This window comes from Agelaius tricolor, unplaced genomic scaffold (genome assembly GCF_023055355.1).
Source record: "Agelaius tricolor isolate 1412-34295 unplaced genomic scaffold, bAgeTri1.0.p SCAF_34, whole genome shotgun sequence".
NCBI lineage: Eukaryota > Metazoa > Chordata > Aves > Passeriformes > Icteridae > Agelaius > Agelaius tricolor.
Genome location: NW_027269294.1, coordinates 5,610,842 through 5,633,746, shown reverse-complemented (window position 1 = coordinate 5,633,746; position 22,905 = coordinate 5,610,842). Strand labels below are relative to the sequence as shown.

The following is a 22,905-nucleotide window of genomic DNA, read 5'->3' as shown; positions in this document are numbered from 1 at the left end:
TCGGGTTTGGCCATTTACCTCCATCCTGGGTCATAAACCTGATGTTAGCTGAACTAAGCTCCCAGGCCAGCAGCCCTAGCATTTAACATTTCTTTCCCTCTGCAAAAAAAAAAAAGTTGCTGTTGGGAGGTCAAATCACAAAAAACTCTGGTACTTAAATGCAGAGGCTTTCAAAAAGGCTTCATCAAGGCCTTTTCAATAAATACATGTTATTTTATATTCCCCACAGTCTGTTAACAGATCTCAAAGTTTGGAGATTCATATTTTCCCAAACTGTTTGGATTTCTCCATCAAGAAAGAGCTGCTTGCCACCAACTTTCTCTGCATTGTAAATGGCCCACAGACTCAGAGAATAGAACTGGAGAGGTTTGAAACAACCCTGAAGATCATGGAGTCAAACTAACCCAGCACTGCCAAACCCACAACTAAAGCATGTCCCCAGCATGATGAACGCTTCCAGGGATGGCCACTCCACCATTTCTCTGTTCCATTGCCTGACCACCCTTCCACTGAAGAACTCTTTTTCCTAATATCCAATCTAAACCTCCCCAGCACAACTTGTAGCTGTTTCCTCTCACCCTGTCCCTTGTTACCTGGGAGGCTGCACCCTCCCTGAAGGTGCATGCAGAGAGTGAGAACATCCCCCTGAGACTCCTCCAGGCTAAACACCCCCGGGTCCCTCAGCTGCTCTTCACCAGACCTGTGCTCCAGACCCTCCATTTGCTGCTGGATGCTATAAGAAACTGTAGGTGACCCAGAAATTTAGACCAAAGCACTGCCTTTGTCTGTTTAGAAATTTTTAAAATAAACAACAATCTGTGGATGTGAGGTTTGGGCAGAGAGGCTGACTGTAACCTCTGCACTTTCAATACGGACAGCAACAGGCTTTTCCCTCACTGCATTTCTGTTTTCCTAGTCTTCCTCCTAAGGTTAAGGCACCAGCTATTTCCTTTTCTTTAAATGTAGAGATTAGCTGCAGAGCCCTTTGCTGACCAAGCTTGAGAGAAGCCTAATAGTATCCTACAACAGACCAGAAAGTTCACTTTGGTGTGGGCTTTCTGTTCCTTATGAGTGAGAGTTTCAAGGAAATTTAAATATTTTAGGGTAGAGGCAGAGCTGAAATTCCTATGTGCTTAGACTGGCTTTATTGGTATCTCTCACAGCAGCAATAAAAATAAAACAATTTCTAAAAAAATGACTGCAATTCTAAAAGCCTGACCTTGTCTTCCACCTCTTTGAGTAATAAGAGAACATATTGTGGTCACAGTGCCTTATGCTCACTTTGTACTCACTGTACAAAGTTGTAAATTGAATATATTGCACAGTCATGGTCATTCATAGCCCTTGTCTGCTGGTCAGCAAGAGTCACCCCATGCCTCACATGACCCTTACTGCAGTCCCACTTGTGAGAAAGTTGTTTGTTTTTTTTTTTTTTAATCAGAGATGTGCTGTGAAAGAATAAGAAAGGATAAGCAGCAAGAGTTCAGGAACACAGGCACAGTCCTCACAGCTCTGCCACTGATTCCCCCTGCCATCTTGAACAAACTAACTCCTAGGTATCTCAGTCTTCCCCAAATCCCAAATGCAATAATAGTGCTTCCTGTCTCCATAAGTGACAGAGGGAATTTGTTAATATCTTCAAGCCACTTCAGCCTCTCAGCTGAAAAGTGCTATTCATGCTCAGATTATTATATTTGGAGCTGGGGATAATGGGGATATTCAGCTGTCTGTAACTCAGGTACTTTTTTATTCCTTGCTTGAAATGTAGAGCTCTGAGCTAACTGAACACCTTCCATCAAAGTGACTGTCACTTCTCATATTGATGCAGCTGCAATTCATAATATCTTTTCCATAATCCTACAAGGAGCCAGAGGGGGTAGAGGAATACCCACAGCCTCCTTCCCTGCTTGCTGCTGTCTCCTCAGCCAGGAGGCTGCTGTGGAGGGCAGGAGCTCTGGTAGGACTGGCAGTGAAAGCTCTCATCACCAGCTCTTGATCAAGCCCTCCTGTAAGGGGACTGTCTGTCAGCAGCTCTGGCAATCCGGTGCCGAAAGTGCTCCTTGCTCTGCAGCCTAATTCAGGAAACAGCTCTTCTTTGGGAGTGTTAACATTGGCATCCACTGCCTCATTCCAGCTCTGACTTTAGCAAATAATTTCTCTTTCCTTTCACCAAATTCATCCTCAGTGGAAATTAGAAATATATATTGCCATACTCTTGAAAATTCCTGAATAAATCAAGGGCTGGGTGATTTGAATTTATAACAGCACTATCCATCATTCCTTGAGCTGCACAACACTTACATGTAAATGCTCTTTCTTCCATCTGAAAGTAACCTTGGGGATTAAGTACTACTGGGTATAAAATCACCTCACCTTTCCTACCAAAACTATTCACAACATGACAATTTCACCTGCATGAATTTGTCATTCCAGACACAGAATATTTCTACCCATTATTTGCATTGTGCAGATTTTGAGACTGTAACACAAAAGAAAATATGCAGTTTCCACAGCCTCTCACTCCTCCCAGAATTCCCTATCTTAATGATTTTGGTTTTGAAATTGCAAACCTCAAAATGTTAAGGCATTGATTACTGAAGTCACCTGAGTAAAAGGCAGGGGGATTGGAATGTGACCCAAGAAGATTTAAACCCCAAGTGCAGAAAGTGTTTGATTTTTATATCGCAATTAAAAACAGGAAAAAAATTAAAATAAAAAAAGAAGATAATAATTTTGTAGTAGAATTCTATCTTGATAATTAGCTGTCAAATATAGGAATTAAAAAAGATGCAAAAAAAAGGGGAAAAGGCTAACAACTTTTTTTTTTTGAGATCAAGTAAAATAAAAATTTTTAAAAGTTAAACCCTAAATTGCTAGTGCTTAACCAAGCTCCTTAAACATAAATGTGGCCATAAACAACAAAAAAACCTGTTATTCTCCCAGACCCCCTGTGAGGGAAGGACCACCTGCTTGTGCTCTTTGCCATGGTGTAAACTCTAAAATGGCCTCAAAATGGCTCAGCAGACCCTAATTTATATTCAATAATAGCCATGTATTGAGTGCAAAATTCACCAATATTATTGTCAGTAAAACTATAAGCAGAATTATATACAGAATTAGGGCTCCAGCCTGGATGAAGTCTGTTGAAGTCTCTGCTTATGTTATTTTCTTTTTTGGGGCAAAATCTTAGTCTGGAAAAGGAATTAAAAACTTCATGTCTTGTAATTTAAAAATGGAATAAACATCAGAACATAAGAGGAAATTAAGCAAGAGAAATGCACAGAACTTTGAGTTTTTCATGGAATTCCCTGTAACTTCACATAACAATAATTATACTTCATAATTTTGTAAAGCGATAAATAAATATTTTCCCCAGAAAAAGCAAATATTATCATTTCTTGAACTTTATGCAAAAGAAAGAGGGAAATATCCAAAATGAAAGCCAGACATATTTTATGTTGATTGCAGTAATAAAATCTCAACCTCTGCAACCACCAGAATCAATGTTACTGTAGGGGTCTGACCCAGAATTCACTGGAGTCTAGGGAGAGATTTGTCCTGACTTCAATGGGCTTTGGATTAGGTTCTGCAAGAACAGCCAAACCCTGCAAAAAATTTGTCCTGCCAAGTTCAAAACCAGATCTTTGAATACAAATAAAACTGAACCTCAATATCATCTCTTCTTGCAATAAATTCTTCTAAGTTCATTGGGTAGAAGAAGCTGAGATTTCACAATACCTAAAAGCTCAGTTTCCCACATTCCAGCAGAAATAAAGAAACCTGATGGGGCTTTACTGGTTCCATCTTTTCTGTTCTCCAGGGAATGCTGAAGACAAGGCTCCTCACTGGCTGGTGGAACTAGCTCTCCATTCCCACATGAAAGTGGGGAGGAACCTCCACCACAATTGCAGTTCTCAGGGTGGGAGAGGGATGAAAAATGCATCCTTCTCTTATTTGGTTTCCTCAGAGATTATGGATATAAATCCCATGCCCAGATGGAAGGGATGCCTTTCCTTTTTTTTCTTTTTACCCTCTCCACAACTTCTTGGCTCCCATCTCTGACTTGGAAGTCATTTTTATTTATTTGGGGGAAGGTGTAGGCTGGACAGTTGCAGTCATATTTCATGACTTTAATTGCTCCGGTTTTTTTCCACTCATCATTTCCCTACTGCATCCACTCGTCACTGCAAAGCCAATAAATCCTAAAATTATTCCCTTGGCTCTGTAGCACATTGAATGCACTCAGAGTCCTCCAGGAGAGGACTGGCCAGCCATCACACCTCCCTGACTGCTTGCTCGGCTTCATTCCCATCTGGCATTTGCAGCCCTAGTGCTGCACTGATGGTGCCTTGTGAAGGCTGACCTAGAACAGAGGCTGGATGGAGTTAAAGAATAAAGTAGGGATTTATTAAAAGGCCTTAATGGATCCACCTTGGGCAGTGCAAGAGCCCAGCCAGGGCTGCACCCAAGATGAACCCAAAATGGTCACAAAATGGAAGAGCAGTCACAGGGTCTCACACTTTTAGAAGTTCTGGTCCATTTGCATATTGGAGTTAATTGTCCAATTACAGCTCTAGCCCATGAAGTCCCATCTTTCTTGTTTTTCTCTCTTCAGCCCACATTGTTTATGCTCTTGGGCCTGAGATTTGGATCATTTGTTCTTGGTCCCCAGCTAGAGAAGGAATTGTTTTGTCCACCGACTCTGCGAGGAGAGCTCACCATCCCTTAATACAGAGCTCAGACCCACACACTAAACCAGCACAGAATCTGAAAAATATAAAAGCTAAAACCTGAGGCATCACTGACACAGCCATGGAGATGGGCTCTGGCATGGCTGGCAGGTCTTCAAATGCAGGTTTATTTAAATATTACAGCCCTGATCAATAATGTGGGCCAAGGGATTCTCTGGGGATTCTTGCTGGTCTCTCTGTTGCTGCTGGTGCAAGGTTTAGGGCTGGGTTGGAAAAAGAGTGACCTTCATCTTTTAATAGCTTTCTCATTAATTGAAGGCTAATAAATATCATTGCACCACGTAGCTTCTTCTAAACAGCTTTTCCTGTGGTATTCTTCCACCAATAATACTTTAAATTAAATAACATCATGAGAAGTCTGACACCTGGCTCAACATGATATGCAAACAGTTTTCTTTAACCAAAATAGAGATTTCTTCCGTTCCATGTGCCACAGTTAAGCCTGAGCATCATCTGTTCTCTTATCACATATGAAAACCTCTGTAAAGCAGCAAACTGCAAGAAAACCTGCAACAAATCTTTCTGCTTTCAGGAGAACCCAATACTGACTTTTCTCCACTTATATCTAACAACATAATGTTTTGATTGTCTCTAAAAATTTAAATATGTGAAGAAATTATGGAAGAGCAATGCTTGGTTTCTTCCCCCTCCTCTTCATTCATTAGACATAGCTAAGACTCATAGTTCACATTCATTCAGAATAAATTCTTTTTTGGGGAAAAAAATGTGTGAGCAGGAGATGATCTAGATAAGGTTTGTGCATCATTTGGTAACAGAAATATGTCAGGAGCATGACAAGTCAGTTTTTGTGGGAAAACCCACTGTCATGACTATAATTTTAGTTGACTTCAGAACCATGTATAAAAAAAAATCCCACACAGGTTCTCTTAAATTTATGTATTGCTGCAGGTCCATATACCAATAAGATACCTGGATTTAGCAGTCATAATCCCTACATATTTTTCTATGTAATATAGGCATATAAATACATACACACATGATTTGGCTGTTATAAACACAGGCCATATTTAAGCTTCCTTTTTGTGTTTCAAGACAGATGGGTTTAAGTCACAGCAACACTAAATATAATGTAAATATAATGCAAATATGATGTAAATATAATGCAAATATAATGTAAATATAATATATAATGTTTCTGTCTGGTTAACATGAACAAATATCTCTGCGTGCAACGTTCATGAGTTGACTTCAATACACTCAGCAGAGCAGCTCAACAATTTTACCAGCTCTGATGTAACACAAATTTAAAATATATGGCCACTTGCTAAAGAGCTACAGAACAGATGACTCTCCCCAGCTAATGTATTCACTGTCAGCTTCCTCCAGTTTAGTTGCCAGCTAGTTTCTCCTATCCATCAAAGATGTTTTCATTAAAAATGATTAGCTGCTGAAAACAGAGTGAAAGGGGACATCAATGGTTTTTATTCTAAAATTAGCTGCTTTTTTATTTCCGCTTATGTGTCATGTGTGTGATTTCACTCAAAACTCTTTACTTCCATTTCAAAAGCAGAACCTAGCTACTATGTATAAGCCAAAAAAGGTGGAAATAGTGGGAGAAGAATTCTGATTATGGGCATAGCTCTTTACTTTCCCAATACATCTGTTGTAAATTTCTGTTGCTTCCAAATTGTAATTAAGAACTTTTTCTCCCAAGACCTACACATCTATTAGCAAGTATTAAAAAGCACTGGAGACTTTTTATGTATTTTTTTTCCTGGGCAAATCTTTCTTAGGAGAATATATAACCATCAGTTTGAAGACACTTTTCAGACAATGTTCAGGAGAACACTGAGGTACCCAGGCCTGCTCCTGGCTAAAGCTGCCAATGGTCACTGCCTGAACCCTTGCTCTTCCCTCATTGACTTGCAGACAATTCCTGCAATAGAAAGAAGATAATTTCTACAGGAAAAGCCATTTATTTGGTTAAATTATGCTGTTGGGGGTGAGTAAGAGGCAGGGAAGTATTGCACTTTTCAGAAACTGAAGCTTTTTTGTTCAAACAGCCAGAGAAGAGGATCCTCTAGACAGCAGCTTGCTGCTTCCCTGTCTGTGTCAGGCTGGTGCAGTTCTGGTCTATCCTGGCTGCAGCTGCTGCTCAGCACTGCCTCTGACACATGGAAGTAGCTCCATGCAGTAATTTGCACAGAATTAGAAAGGGGAAACTCAAAAAGACAAAGCAGACAGAGATGATGTCCAAATGTTTGGAGAAACAGAGCTTCTTGTGGGGATTGAACTTTCTGTAACTTGGTTTGCTGCGAAGATTGCTGATTCACTGACTTTTATTATTTTAATATGTCTCTGTAAAACTAACAATTTATTGGGAGCCAAATCTGCTGATAAACTGTCTGATTTATCAGCCTACCTTCATGACACCCTTTTTGCTCTGGCCTTTAGTATTAAATCCCACTTCAGCCTCACCAGCAAAAGCCTTTCCCAAGTTTAAGTGCTGGAGGTACAGAGAGGAAAAGCTTTTTCCTGTTGTTGCTGATACTGCTCAGAGGCTTAGCATGGATTTTTCAGGCTAAGGATTTAATTGCAATGTCTAATCTGGGTTGTCTTTAAGACTTGGATGCTGTTCATTAGACAGATATTTTCTGCTTCTTTTTCCCCAAAACTTAAGCATCACAAAAACAAGACTGTATAAGGCTGGAGCCTCGAAAACCCTCTCTAGGCAGCTCAGGGGGACACAGCTGCTCCTAGAGGGGACCTTTAAAACCTGAAAACAGGATTGCCAAAGCACTTTGGAACTTCTTCCTGCAATTGTGACAAACAGGAGGATGTGACAGAAAGAGATTGAGAAATAAAAGGTTCAGGACATGAGATGCTTTTACCCCAAACAGCCTGACCAATTAGCAAAGTATAAAACAGTTAAAACTGGTTAAAACAGTTTTGTCTCTATTTCATTCCTTTTTATGCTTCAAATACTTATAAAAAGTGGGAGCAATAATGCTTATAAAAAATGTGACCATTATTGTACATAAAAAAAATGTTGCCTTACACATAAGAGGGCAATTGCATTTTTCTGTATTAAGGTGTATTTGGAATTTCCTCCATTTCTTCTAATCATTATTTTATATAACAAAATGCAATAAAACATCTGTTTATTTTTAATTCTTTTTTTAATAACAAGAAAAAATTAACTTAATAAACTTATTTCTCTGTCTGGACTGGGAAACTGCATATATTCAAGAATTATTTGGCAGCCACTAAAATCCCTTGCAGAAAATCACTTTTTTTTCTAATTTGCTTCAAAAATCTGTTATCAAGTTCTTTCCATAGTTGTTTTATGCAGTGGAACACATCACTAATTCTAGATGAGTCTCACAGGTATTTGTGTCACACTGAGTTTACTTTTAATAAATTAGTATGTACTGAGGTATTTGACATTTCATATTATCCAACACACAGGCTTTATTTCCTAACTTTTTTCCAACATAAAGCCCTTTACATCTCTCTTTGGTGCCCTTTCCCTGACATTTTTCCTCCCACAGTTTCATAGTTTACTGAAGATGGTGTATCTCTCTGCATTTGAGAGAAAATCACAATTCCTGTGGATTTACTGTGGTATAAATGGTGGGAATGTCAGGTTTAGAGCACCACCATCTCTTCTCAAGCTATTGCCCTTCATCCTCCCTAATACTTTGGAAATTATACTATTTTCTGTGGTTAAGTCCTATCCATGTTCCCATTTGAGGCAGAAACAAACAAACCCCAGATATCTCTGGTGAAACCTCACAAATTACAACCTTCCAGCCCAAAATGATAACTTAATCTTGCAGGAAACAGCACAGACAGACAGCATTTGAGCTTTGGGGGAATAGTAGCTCGCTGTGGCATGTGAAGCCAGAGCTTCATCCCTTCACATGTCCTGGACCAAAAGATATGGGAAGGGACGCAAGGGCTGAATAATTTTGCTTCTGATTTTCACATTGATTGGCACAGAGGGGTCTCAATGCATCTGGCCTCAGACTTTCAGTCTTGAAGATCTCTCTGACACGGAGGTGGGGTTATTTTTCCACTTCCAGTGCAATAAGGGTGTTGGATTATAACAGTGGTGAAGCAGGTGTTGGTAGCAGCTCGAAGAGGCTGCAGTGGGGATCTGTTTGTTCCTATGCCGTGGAGGAGCAGCTTTCTGTTCCTGTTCCTCTGGCTGTTCAAAAACAATGCATCCCAGACCTGAGGGAGGGAAATTGCAGGCATTCAGCCGGCCCTTCCTGGTGCACAATGGCAGGAAGGCACTGCTGTGGTTTCTCTGAGGCCTGCATGACCTGATAGAATTCTGCCAAAGAAATACAGCGAGCGCGCGAGGCAAATCCACGTTCAGTACGTGAGCTCTGTGTTAAAGGACACATCATGCTGGAAACATCAGCAGCTGTGCTGTGAAAATGTCTTAAATACTGGTACTAAATGCTGATTAATCCTCACCATCTTCATGCATGAAAGCCATTTACCTTTAGCAAATGACCATTAGTCTTAGGTATTGGTGATTTTTTCTTCCCTCATCTGTCATCATACTGAACGACTCTGCCTGCTTCTGAGAGAGCACACACCATGGGCTGAGAGAGCTGGGGGTGGTAATCCTGGAGAGGAGAAGGCTCCAGGGAAACCTTCTCCTTGGAGTCCTTGGAGAGGGACTTTTTACAAGGGCCTGGAGTGGCAGGACAAAGGGGAATGGCTTTAACCTGACAGACAGCAGGTGTAGATTGGATATTAAGAAGAAATTCTTCATTGTGAGGATGGTGAGGCCCTGGCACAGGCTGCCCAGACAAGATGCCCCATCCCTGGGAACATTCAAGGGCAGGTTGGATGGGGCTCTGAGCAACCCGGTCTAGTGGAAGGGGTCCCTGCTCATGGCAGGGGGTTGGAACTAAACAATCCCTAATGTCCCTTCCTGTAGCCATGATATTTTCTGAAAAATCCTTTTGCCAGGATTTTTTCTCCTGAGAAGCTGAGAGACCTTAGGAACAAAATGTAAACAATGATTATCTGCTGCTGTGGAATTCAACAGGTGCATCTGTGATTGGTCTCATGTGGTTGTTTCTAATTAGTGGCCAATCACAGCCCAGCTGCTTCGGACTGTCTGGGTCAGTCACAGGATTTTGTTATCATTCTTTTTCTATTCTTAGCTAGCCTTCTGATGAAATCCTTTATTCTATTCTTTTAGTATAGTTTTAGTGTATCATTTTAATATAATATATATCACAAATAATAAATCAGCCTTCTGAAACATGGAATCAGATTCTTGTCTCTTCCCATGTCGGGACTGCCTGCAAACTTCCACACCTCCCAGCCCAAACCATCCTATGATTCTTGCTGTCCATTTGAGAGCTCATAACACTTCAGATAACAGATGCAAGAGATTTTGGGGACAGTCAAAAAACATCACTGAAACACCCAGAACAAGACAAATTATTCCAAATCCTTTCAAGTCTCAGCCCCCTGCTCTTTCTGACACTCAGAGACAAATAGTATGTGGTCCTGTAATTAAAATTACTGCAGAGACAAAGCAAACAAAGCCCGGAGCAGATTAAAAACATCTAATCATGACAGAAAAATTGCACCACAGAAGTATGCTAAACAAAACACTTATTATGAATACCTCAAAAAACAATGACAAATGCAAGATTGCAAAGATCAACAATAAAAATTAAATGTAAAAAAACCCTCAAAACAAATGTCTCCTAAATTAATGACAATATTTATAGAACAGATCTAAGCACAGACCTAATATTTAGCTTTATTTAAAATTTGGCTCCCAAGAGAATTAAAAAACCAGCTGGTATTGTTGATCTAATAGCGCCATGTCGTCCCAAGCAGACGGTGTAAGGACTGTGTGAGGTTCAGTGTCAACAAGCCATAGACCCAGAAAGATTGAGCTTACTATTTTATTTTATGTTTAAATGTTGTGCTGCAGCGCGAGTGGAATTAGATGAAATTCTAGAGCAAATATACAGTTTGAACCCTAATTCATTTAGTCAGCTTAAGGAAAGGGAGAAATAAATATCAGCCCACTCAGTACGGCAGGCTGAACTGTACAGTTCAACATCCACAGAGAGCATCAGCTGGCTGGGGAACCCTATCCTGTGGAGTTCATGTTGGTTTTCAAAAGGGACCTGCAAAACGAAATTAAAAGCAACACAGCAATCCTGATTCAGGTCTCTGTTAGTCACCAAGAGGGCTGAAGCAGTTTGTTGTTTGATTTTTGAAAACCTGACAAAAATTGGGCTACCTAGGTGTTTGTTTGTGGATTACAATGTCTAACGTATGGCAATGGAAATATCACTTGGGATCCTTTCTCTTCTAAATAAACATAATTCAAAGCATCAACAAAAAACAAACTCAGGAAGGCATTTTGACCTGCTGCTGTTGGCCAAAACGATGATTATCTCCAGGGTGACAGTGTGCTCTATGAAAGAGGCTGCTCAGTCACAGCCTTGCACTATCTTTGCTGTACATTTATTCAGTGGTCCTGAGGAAATTGTTCTGAGAAAATATCTGGGGCTTGTTCAGCATGAAAAGACCTGGGTGAGAGCAATCTGATCTAGCTGGAGATGTCCCTGCTTATTCCACTGGGGTAGGACTAGATGACCTCCAGTGGTTCCTTCCAACCCAAACCATTCTGTGGTCAGAGAGAGAACAAATGAGGACTCTGCAATTGCCTGAGGCAACTTCACAAACTGCCAATATATCCTTATATTTCTAAATTTATTTCTAAATTTACGCACATGCATGTATTAACATGATGCTGCTGACAAACTAAAACCTATTTGTTGCTGCCCAAGCTGATTCCATACTGCACGTACAGAGTTACACAAACCACTCACACATCCAGGAGTCAATGTGGAATGTGTAGGAAGGCAGGAGAGCAGCCAGCTCCCACACCCAGCCCAGCACACATGCAAAAAACACCCAAGGGACTCTTTGATTTGCACATTGCCCAGGCAACAAATACTGAATTAGGGTGACAAATGGGATGAGTGGGTCTGAGCTGTTCCCCCTCCTTCTCATGTTAGGGGAACAAAGCAAAGCACAGGGAGGGCAGCCTCTGCACCACCCCAAATGCCTCCTGCCTGGAAGGATGTTTCTTCCCTCCAGCTTTTCCAGCCTGGCCCTTTTCCATCTCATGTGGAACAAATGTCAGAGTAATCCTTACACGGAAATCTCTTAACCATGCTCTAAAAATCTGTCTGCACATGGGTGCAAATATCCGATACATGCATCAATCTGGGTGTTCCCTAATTGACAGAAATCTGTGTGTCAATGCTCTTCCCTGCCAAGAGTGCCCAGCCCAACCCTTTGCTACTGCTGTGACACTCTGCCTGCTATCAAAATCTGCCTAACATGCCCCTTTTCCCTCTTTATATTTATTCATACTGAGAGCCCATAATCTTTTACTAAGAAGAATTTTTGTAAGAAATAACAGAAAAGTGCTTCCTAAGACCATTTTATAGGGAAACTTACTTTTTTGTTTCCAATCATTGCATATCTTTATCCCCTCTGGAATGATTTCTCAGTGATATATGGTGCTAGATGCTCTTTACCATCAGTTTCTTGGCATAGAATTGCACTCAGTCTAGTTCCTGACACATCCGGTTGAACAATAAAATTTTTGGAAAAATTTGAGCCCTGACACACAGGAGCTGTACATAAATTTCCTTTAAAGTTCCTAATGGTATCTTTTGCATTCAGGAGACCATATAATATCAACAGACTTTTTTTTTTTACTCTTCTGCCTTCTCCTTTTTTGGACCAGGTCGGCAAGAGGAGCAGAAAACATGGAAAATCTCTAGGTTACATTTCCTATTACCCTTGCAAACCAAAAACTTAATTTTTTTTGTTATCTGAATGGGGAAATGGCCTCTAAAATAGCTTAGAAACCTGGGTTTAGCCTTCATCCTTCAGCTTAAATGTCATGGATTTAGTTCTATTTTAGGAACAGTTGCTGATTCATATAACCTTGGGAATGACTTGAAATTTCACTCTAAGTTATTTTTTCAGGTCTGATAATAATTTCAGTGTACCTCTATCTAGAATCTGCCATATTTGCTGAAATATGACAGAGAAATTAATTAGGGTAACCCAAGCACTTGACCTTAGAGCACAGGGCAAGCCTCTGAGCCAGATGCAGCTCCCACCTGGAATCATGGAAGACATTCCCACATGACATTTTGCTCTTCTCTGGACAGCTGGCACCACGCCTGTCCCCTGCACACTGAATATTTTTAACATCAAAGGTCTCCTCCTCCTCCTTGTGTTGGACCACGCAGAAGCCTCCATTTGCTACGCACACTTCCAATGCATAATTTAAAAAGGATAAGCTAGCATGTTGCCCCTGAGCTGTAATTAAATCAGCAATTCCTTGTGGAGTTCTCATTAACTAGTAACAGTAGGAACAGTCATAGCCTGAGGTAGTCCTTCCTGCCTGCAGTTTTATTTTGTTTTTCTGCACATCTGCTTCCTATTGTGCTTTTTAGTACTAACACCTTGAGCATGAATGGTTCCCCTAGGCTTTCTGGCTGGCCACCTTGCAATTGTTTTCCTCTTTTAAAAAATAATAGTGAAAAAAAAAAAAAAGTCCCCTGACCTAAATGATTCAGTTCTCCACAGAGCACTACTGTCTTCACTGAATCTCTTTGATAGGTCATATTTACATAGCTAATCCTTAATGATGGACTTCAGTGTTTTACTTGTGGGTATTGCTGCACATCACACAAGAAATACAACCCAAGATTTTACTTTTTTTGATGTATAAACTATAAATTTTCTAGTCTGAGGTCCTCAGTGTGTATAAAGGCAGGAAGGCCCAGCCCTATAAGCTGATTTCCAGAGATCCAGGCTCAGTTCTCTGCCCCAACACAGATTTTACAGGAAAGCAGAATGGTAGAATTTGCCTTTTTCATATGTTTAGGTCTGTATTCCCTGGGAGGGGCTAACCTGAGTTTTGTCACTGGTGACTCAGCAAAGAGAAGATGGAGAGTTTGGTGCTTCCCCTGGCATGCACAGGACCCATCCCTTGGGGCTAGCCAAGAAGGAGATGATGAGCAAGGACACACCTGAGCAGCTTCCTCCAACAGTGGTGTCTGCACTGGACTGCAGGGAGGTGTTCAATGTGTTAAATCAATTTCTATCAGAGATTCCCAACCTACTTGACCACCCACACTCTTCAGCAATGTGTAAGAAAATAGTTCTGAATGAAGGTGGGAACATTTCAAGGCAAAACCCTCAGCAATTGCCCAGCAGGAAGATCCTCTGGCTGTCCAAGCTCTTATCAGATGTCCAAATGTTTTTTCTAGCACCAAGAAATTGGCTGCTGGGCTTTCTTCACCTTGCTATTGAGCAGTTTTTCATCACAAGACAGGTTTGTACCCAGGAAAGAGAGTAAGACTTAATAGGGCCTCCAAGCACACTCACTGAACAGTAGTTGTCACCCTAAGAAGTGTTTACATTTTAACTGAGCATTTAATGGAAAAATACATGACCTTGTTTAAGTGCTTCTGCACCCATGTGCTGGGAAAAAAAAAAATATGGCAACTTTGTATGTCCTATCCCTTCTGCAGGCATTTATGGCTTCCTTGTTAAGAAAAAAAAAATTAAAATTATCTCAGGTCCCTCCTTACATTTCTAACTTTGGCAGAGTCGGCACTACAAACAGAGAACTTTCAGAACCTGCATATAGCATTTTATATCACCAACCAAAGCCAAAAATGCTTTGGACTGTTCAGAAACTGTTTCTATTTTACAGATATGGTTTTCACACACTTACTACTTAATTGCATTATAAAAGGATTCCTCTTCTGTCAGGGCTGGTTGAAAAGCAGGCAGCACCCAGATGTTCTGCTCTCTGCCAGACTGTGAGTGAAGCAGAGAAGCACTTCACTTCCAGACAGGCACAAATTGCATCTGTCTTGTCTTTGTTTTTATGAGGTCTGCTATATCAAACAGGATATGTCGGAGGCCCCAATTCAAGTACACAACTCACTTTATGCAAATGTTTATGAGCATGACTGAATAGGAATGGCTTTGCTATATTAGGAGCTAGGAAAAGGGAATAGTTCGAAAAGTATATGTCCAAAATAATGAAGATTTAACTGCAGATGGCTCAGCAAAACTCTTGAAAGGAAAACAAAAGTGCAGATAGGAGCAACGTTGTTTATCGATAAAGTTCATGAACTCATTTGTCCTTTAAAGGGAAGCAAAAGAAAAAAAAAGGGTCAAAATATATTTATAAGGGGTAGAAAGGGGAAAGCCTTTTACTTTAAGAGCACAGTTGTCAGATTGTGTGAAGTTTAACAAACTATGCTCACTCAAAAATGCTTTTCATAGAAGGATGGAGTCATTCTGACGAAGTGTCTCCTGTAGTAGCTTGTTTCTTTTTCTGTCATAAATTCCTGGTAAATTTAAGCAGGAAAGATCTTACAGATAGTGTGGCTGCCCAATACCAAGGCTTTCAAAATGATGCCAAACCTGCACAGCTTTCAAGGCTCCATTTCCCCTTTGTTTGCCACTTCCTGCACCTCTGTCCTCTTCCATCTCCGTGAGGTGCCAGAGCTTTGTGCATTCCATGCCAGCAATGCTGTGAGGAGATGGATAAAGCACAGACCCATGGAAGCAGCTCTCAGCTGTTTTATAACTTTTTTGTGGGAAACATTACTTGGTCAAGAAAGAACTTTTCCTTAGCTAAACAGAGAAGGAAGACAGGCTGTAAAACAGAATTCAAAATACACCTCACTTTCTAGAAGAATATCTTCTGCTGGTCCCTCCTTCTGTCCAAGGAACAGACAAAGTGCCAAGATTATGAAACCTTTGTTCAGAACACCTTGAGTCTGGCTGGTTTCCATTTGCAAATCACAAAAACCTTGCAAAAAAGAAAGGGCTAACAGGCTGAAAATTAGAGCTGGAACCTGCCAGGCAGGGAGTTCTGGTCCCAGTGCTTTGTGAGCACTGATTCAATAGTTCTTCCTTTACTTTCTACTCCATTCCCAATTGCTTACTGCTTCCTCCCATCTGTTTAGCTTTGAAAATTAAACATCACCCATCATGTCTACCAATTTAGCTCTCAACACTTTCTGCCTAACAGGCCATTCCTCAAATTCTCCATGCTTTTGCAAATTCTCCAAAGTTCTTTATCTGACCAACTATTCCAGATTCTTACAAAATATCTTCTAAGAGATATTTGGCCTCTTAGATGCTGCCAGATCTTGTTTATCTGAAGCTATTTTATTTAGTTTGATTTCCAATGCACTTTTTGAAAGCTTTTAGTTACAGAGACTTCAGAGCTTTTCCCATTATGTTTGGTATTTGAGCCCCCAGGCCTGCAAATAAAAACAATACATGAAGACATATTCAGACGTTTCCAGACTTAAATTCTTGTACAATTTCCTTCAGTTTAGAGCAAAAAATTATTTTAAATAGTTTTCTTCACTAATTTCTTGTATCAACAGCCTGGCTACTCTCTGTTTCCCAACAGTCTAATTTGCTTCATCACTTAAACTTGGTGAGTTACTCATATAATTCTCTGTGAAATTAAGTAAAAAGAAACCTGCTCTGTAAATACGGCCCATAATGTGCACCTTGTTCTTCAGGAATCTCACAAACATTAATTATTCTGCATGGACCATACCACACTGGAGAAACAAAAACATTGTTCCAAGACTTTATTCCCAAGGCTTTCTGATTTTTTTTTTGGCATACACAAATCATGTGACAGCTCTGAAGTCCTTCAAAGTCTCTCAAAAAGACATGTCAAAAGAACTGTAAAAAGTGAGGCTTCAGAAAACATCTCATTCCATGTCTTTTCATTTCACTCCTTATTCTTCAACTGAGCATGACATCCTTAAAGGATAAAAACTGAAGATGAACCCCTTTTTCTTCCTCAGACTCTTTTCCAAAAACAGTGTTATAGTGTAAGCAATTTGGGGATGTTGCACATGCTTTCCTTAAACTTTCTGCCAGAAAATAGATTTAGAAGTTATAAATAGCACATGTGTATATGGAAAGGAGTTTACCCTATGGGCTTCACGTTATGTACAATTTCAGTCGTTTTCTGTGTTTTGTGTGGGGTAGAAAGCAAGTTCCACAGAGCTTATGGTTGATATTCTCAGTTCTGATAATGCATGAGGAAACAGCACTAAATCATTTTTATTTGCTGAAATATCAAAAGGGCCCTAGCTGACATAACATCAGGGAAGAAATGTCACTCTCTTTTTTTAAGTTTTTCTAAGCCTTCTGATGTTTACATTCTTGTAATGGACTTTCTCACACACTTTGTGTGAATAACTTATTGTTTTGAATTCTTTTATAGAGAAAGAAGAATTTGATGGACTGTTGGTTTGTCCAGTGTCATTGGAGAGGTGGCACTGTCACCCTCCAATCCACTGGCACTTTTGGAAATCTATAAACGTTGGAGTCAGAAATTAAACACCCTCTTTTTTACCTTGGAAAGTCCAAGGTGAAAGTCTGCATCATTTTATTTCATGTCCTAGAATGACAAAGAAAGGCTGTGACTCTCAGCGAGCTGAAAGGTGCCATTTTCATGGAAGGATGGCAGGGATGAGAAACCCTTTGCCTCCCTCACACCGCTTTCATTTCCCTCAGCTGCCTGACAAGGCGCTTTTGTTCAGCTGGATGTGGACGGGGAAAACTTGCAGGCTTGCAAGCTTTCAGCAGGGATCAAGCAGCAGCCAGTGCTCAGCAGCACACACGACTGGATGCTGACCTCAATCAAGCTGCCTCTTCACAGGCAGCCCCCAGAATTTGGCAAGCCCTGCTCGCAGGCGCTAATTAAAAAGGAGCCGAGCCAAATGTGTTTGCACAAATGTCACGGTCACACTTCTGTCTTCACGCTCGTTATGTGATCAGCATCAGAGCTGCTCATTAGAAAGGCTTCTCCAAATGCTCCAGGAACCAGCCCAGTTCTGTTCTGGCAGTTTGGGTGACAGCTACTTCAGCTGTCTGTGCAATTAGGGGATGCACAAACGAGTGGGCGGCTGATTAATTTTCTCCATGCCTGTGGAAGCAACGTTAGCCAGGCACATAAGGGATGCTGAAGGAAAGGGACACTCTCTGTTTATGTATTTCTGTCAGAATGACAGATAACACTTCACAACTGCCATGACAGCTCTTGTCTTGAAAATCAGTCCTTAATTATGTTCCTGGTGCTACAAACAACCTCAGATTGAGGCAATGTGCTGTACAAGAAGAGATCCTTCATGGGGAAGGCATTGAAGATGTTGCTTCAATACCTACCATGTGAAGACTTTATAGGGATTAAGGCCCAGCAGGAATGGTCTTGGCTATGCTAAATATGCACACCAGTAAAAGAAAATGCCTCTGGATCTGGTTTAGTAGCTGAAGAGTGGAGGTTCAGGTTGTAAGAAAAGTTTCTTAGGTCCCCCTGCCTGCCCCAGGTAATTTCACCTAACAGATGCAGTGTGAAATAAATGCCTAAATTATAAAGGGCATTATAAAATGCCACATCATTCTTATTTTCAGAATGATTATGACTGGACTTGAATTTTAGTCACAGAAATAATGAATTTCACTTACATTTCTTTACTAGTGTCTGCAACTTCTGCCTTTGTGCAGGGTATGTTGAGCAATTCCATTTTAAAAAAAGGTATTTCTGTGAATCACAAAAATCAAACCCTTGTGACAGGCTTGTAAAGAGCTGACACCAAGCTGTGTGAGGAGGCTTGAAACAAGCTCACTTCTTGCCACTGAAAAATGTGGAAAGGTGGATGGGTGACTGGTTGTCCAGTCCCATCTGACACCTCTTACATTAAAGCACATTGCAAGCAAAAACTGTCTTTGGTACCAAGATTTAAAAGCTGAAGGTCAATGTGTTGTACTTTAATCTGTGGGAGATCAGGTCCCAGTTACGCCCTGTGTAGAGGAAGCTTGATACACAACCCAAAACTGGAAGAAATACTCATATATGTTAGTATTTAAAAAAAAAAGAGAGAGAGAGAGAGAGAGAGAGAGAGAGAAAACTACATGATAAATGCTTATTTTTGCTACACTAACAGTGCAGACAGTTTCCTGATGGTCCTTGGTCCTTCCAAAGGGGAAAAATTGACTTCTACAACTCATCAATTCTAATTAAGAAACAATTAGGACACTGACCACCAGATAGCTTCAGGAAGAACAAACACACCATCCATCCATCCTTGCATTTAGAACTGCTTATTATTACACCATCAGAGATGGATAATTGACAATTGGAAATAATGGGGGAGACCATAAAGATATGAGTGATGAAAAGACAAAACAGCTCAAGGTTTTGAATTCCTTGCAGTGAAGTTTGTGATTCTGTGTATCTCCTGGGCAAAAAAAAATTACTTTGATCTTCACCTGAACCCCATACTTTTGAATAGCCAGATTTTTGAAAAGCTTTCCAGTAAGAGTTTCTGTTGTCTCAAAGTAATCTCAGAATGGATACTTTATGCACCAAAAATGCTTTCTGGTAGAATCTGTGAAGCTACCCTGAAGAGTAGACATCCACAAGGAGTTTGTACAAACTGGCTGAAACAACTGCCAGTAAAACTGAAAGCAAATGAGATCACTCTGCCTTCTGTATATGGCACTTCTTTTATAGAACCCTTATTTTGGATGTTCCTTGGAGACTCAAAATACATTTTATAGGCTCCTGCTCTCCATCCTTCTTTTGTGAAGTCCTGCACCACAAAGCCATATGAACAGGCTTCAGAAAAACACACAGAGCCGACATGAACGAGCCTCCTTTCCAAGAAGTGCTCAGTAATTAGGAGTGCACGGACCATGGGAACGATGACTGAGATTGCAAAGGACCATCATGGAGAGACCCAAACGGTGTGGATGGGAACCAGGTCAGGATGTAACACATTCCTAGCACTAAAAGCAATGGCTTGTTGGATCTGAAACCTGTAATAAACCCAGCGCCGACTGTTGCAGCAGACTCCAATCTGGAGCAATACATTTATCTTAAATAAATACCTTGTGTGGGAGGGGGCAATTCATGTGTTTTGCTTATTTTTCCAAGGCAGCTGTTGTTAGACAGAGACTCACAGTGCCCTGAGAAGTATCCTGGTGCAAAAATATTTTGTAGGTGAAGAGGTCAAAAGTGGGGTGCCCTTTAACAGAGGAGGGCTCAGTTTATCAAGCGACCCTGCAATTTGTCAAAGTGACATCGTTACCCCACTACATCTGTTTCAAACCCTGTCATACTGCATATAACACATCTACATGCAGTGATTTTCCCCCCAGTATTTTGTACTGTATGTCCATGTTTATAAACTTAAAGACAGACTCACAAGGAGGACTCTGCTCTTTTCCTGTTTCATTCTCTATAATCCCTTTCATCAAGCACACAACAGGCACCGGCAATGTTTGTGTATATATCCAGCTGGAACATCAAGAAATTAAGTAAATTGATTCTTATTTCACAGTATTCTTAGATTGCCTGAGGCCATACACGTTTCTTCTGGTTTGTATTAAAGCATCTGTGTCCACAAGCATAACTGGAACTGAGATTCTCCTTTTGGTTCTTTGTTTCAGGCCTCCAAGACTGAGAAGCCAATTTTCTCCATAAAATATCTCAGATCATCACAGAATGGGTTGAAAGGGACCTTAAAGATCACCTAGTTCCAACCCCCTGCCATGGGCAGGGACACCTTCTGCTGGACCAGGTTGCTCAGAGCTCCATCCAATTTTGCCATTGATAATGCCAGTTTAACCCCAGGACATTCCAAGAGATGGAATTTTGAGAGGAAAATGGGTGCTCCTCTTCCAGCTCTTAATCATTATTCTGACTTGCTGAATGTGCTTTTCTTTTACAAAGCAATTGGACAATAATGATAAGAAATTACCAGATACCACAGAGTCATATAAAACCCACTAACCCAAAGAAACATTGGAAGACATTATTTTCATTCCATCTGATTACAGGGTGAACTTTAAGATGTGATCTGCACAGAGAAAAGTCGTCGCTTCCCAGACTATCACAGACAAACGAGAATGTTTGCTTCAGAAATCTGAACCAAGCAGAGCTCTCTGAGAGGACATTTTGGCCTTTAAATAAATGTAATTTTTGGATTGATGATAAGTAGGCCCAGTACTGACATGAGCTCCCAGACACTGCTAGACAATAGGAAAGTACAGGAAATCCATAAGTCGGATCTCTCTCCTTGGGGGATACACTTTGTCTGACCTGGAAACCACACACTCAGTCCTGTCCAAAAAGGAAAATATTAGTCACTGGTAGGTGGGCTCTGAACCCTACCTTGCAGGAGCCTGATGACAGCCTGTCAAGGATGGCTCCTTGTCTAGAGGGACTTGGCTTCAAAACAAAATATTACAGTGGGAACATTACCATTTGATCTCCCTCATACTTTCTGTCTAAAAGCAAGACCACATACTCAGGCAGGACGCAGAATTGGCATCAGTGGAAGCAACATTCCCCCCTTTAACCATTAGTATGTGACTGCAAATTTGATGATCCTCTTAGTAATCTATATCTCATCACATTCTCATTAACATTGAGCCTGAGAAATCAGGAAATAATAACTGGCCATGAAATTACTGTGAACTCCTAAGTGCTTTGCATTTGTAGTGTCTACTTTGTCTCTCCCAACCTTCCTCTTAATGGAGAAAAAAAATCCATCAATACATTGACTGGATCAGCACAGTCCCCAGATTTTTTCACTTTGACTATGTTTAGGTAACATCATTTGGAGTTAATAAAAATAGTTATTCTCTAAATTTCTGGTTATCTTTGTATGCTGGGTACATACCAGTGGCCTCAAGAACTTCCAGTATCACTGCTTGTTTCATTGTGCAAAAGAAGCACTCAAACTATTTTTAAGTCATTTTTTTCACTACACAAGGTTTCTCAGCTCCTCACCTATATTTCCCAGCTATTCCCTCTGCTCATACACATTCTCCATCCGACAGCAGAGTAGTCCCAACTCTGCATAGCCAAGCAAACAGGCCATTGGGGTCAGAATAATGTGCAAGAGAATTGAATTGCAGAGACAGCAGTGAAAGCTCCAGCACAAAGGAGCCCTGACAAGCAGGGCTGTCTCCTGTGACACCCCTCCTTCTGAGGTCACTCACCCATGACTCACCTGTGTGGCATCCAAAGGCATGGATAAAATAAAGTTACATAAGTTAATAAAGTTAATTACCAGCCCATGTCCCTGTACAAGTGGCTCCTTATCCAAAATTCTCTCATCGAGCAGGGTTAAGACAACTACTGAGACCTTAAAATGGCAACTTGGGTTTCTCCTCTGAGATGTTCATGGATTTTATAGCAGTTTTCAGCCACCACTTCTCCTTTACTGGAGCTTTCCTGTTTCTCACTGCTGGCTTTCACACTTTCTCCTGTGCTTTGGCCCACGAGCTCTTTTAAAGGGACTGAATAACGTTTCCCACATGACAAATTGGCAGCACTGGATCATTATTATTCTTTAGGTTAAACAAACAGTTTGGGTAGGGAACAGGTCTAGGTTAGCCGAGGTAACAAGAGGAAGGAACAGAGCTGCTGCTGAGCCCAGACACTTGGTGGGTGGCATTTGCTTGATTCCCTGTTGCTGCCCCAAATTGCACGGAATTGGCAACCCAAGTGTTTTGCAATCAGGAATCAGGACCAAAATTCTGTGCAGTTTTGGCACTGAGGCCACAAGTTAGAGTTTGGATTGTTGTTTTTTTTGTGTGGTTTTTTTTTTTTTTATTGCTTTCCTCCTTAGATAGCACATCTAGCAATTTATTGTTGCTTTTTACTTTTCTTTCTTAAGCGGATCTGCTTTTCCCACAAACATTTGGCTTTGCAAGTCAAGGCCTGGGTAGAAACACCCAGTGCAGAGGACCTGTGATGCCACCAAATGTCTCAAGCTGCTCTGAAGGGGACTTTCCACTTGCACCTTGGATAGATCTCCATGGAAAGATGAGGCATTGGCTTGTTTTCAGGACTGCTCTGATCTCACCATCTGCTTTACTGGGGGAATCTCACAGGATTTATCCCAGTTATTGCTTTGCACAGGGACAAGCTAATAAAAGGTACAGCTTTCATATTAAGCAAATTTTGGTGTGTGGTATGAGACCTGCTGCAGTGTCTGGTCCAGAAGGCAAAATTTCACCTTAGTCAGGTTTTTCCAAGAGA

General features: G+C 40.8%; 1 long non-coding RNA gene across 1 annotated transcript in view; it reads left to right on the top strand.

Moving 5' to 3' along the window:
- Window positions 1–21,648, top strand: part of LOC139602504 (uncharacterized) — a 193,851-nt gene extending 172,203 nt beyond the window's left edge. Inside the window, exon 9 of the long non-coding RNA XR_011683262.1 lies at window positions 20,304–21,648. This is a non-coding gene — a long non-coding RNA (uncharacterized lncRNA). The remainder of the gene's footprint in view (window positions 1–20,303) is intronic.
- Window positions 21,649–22,905: the final 1,257 nt, after the last annotated feature.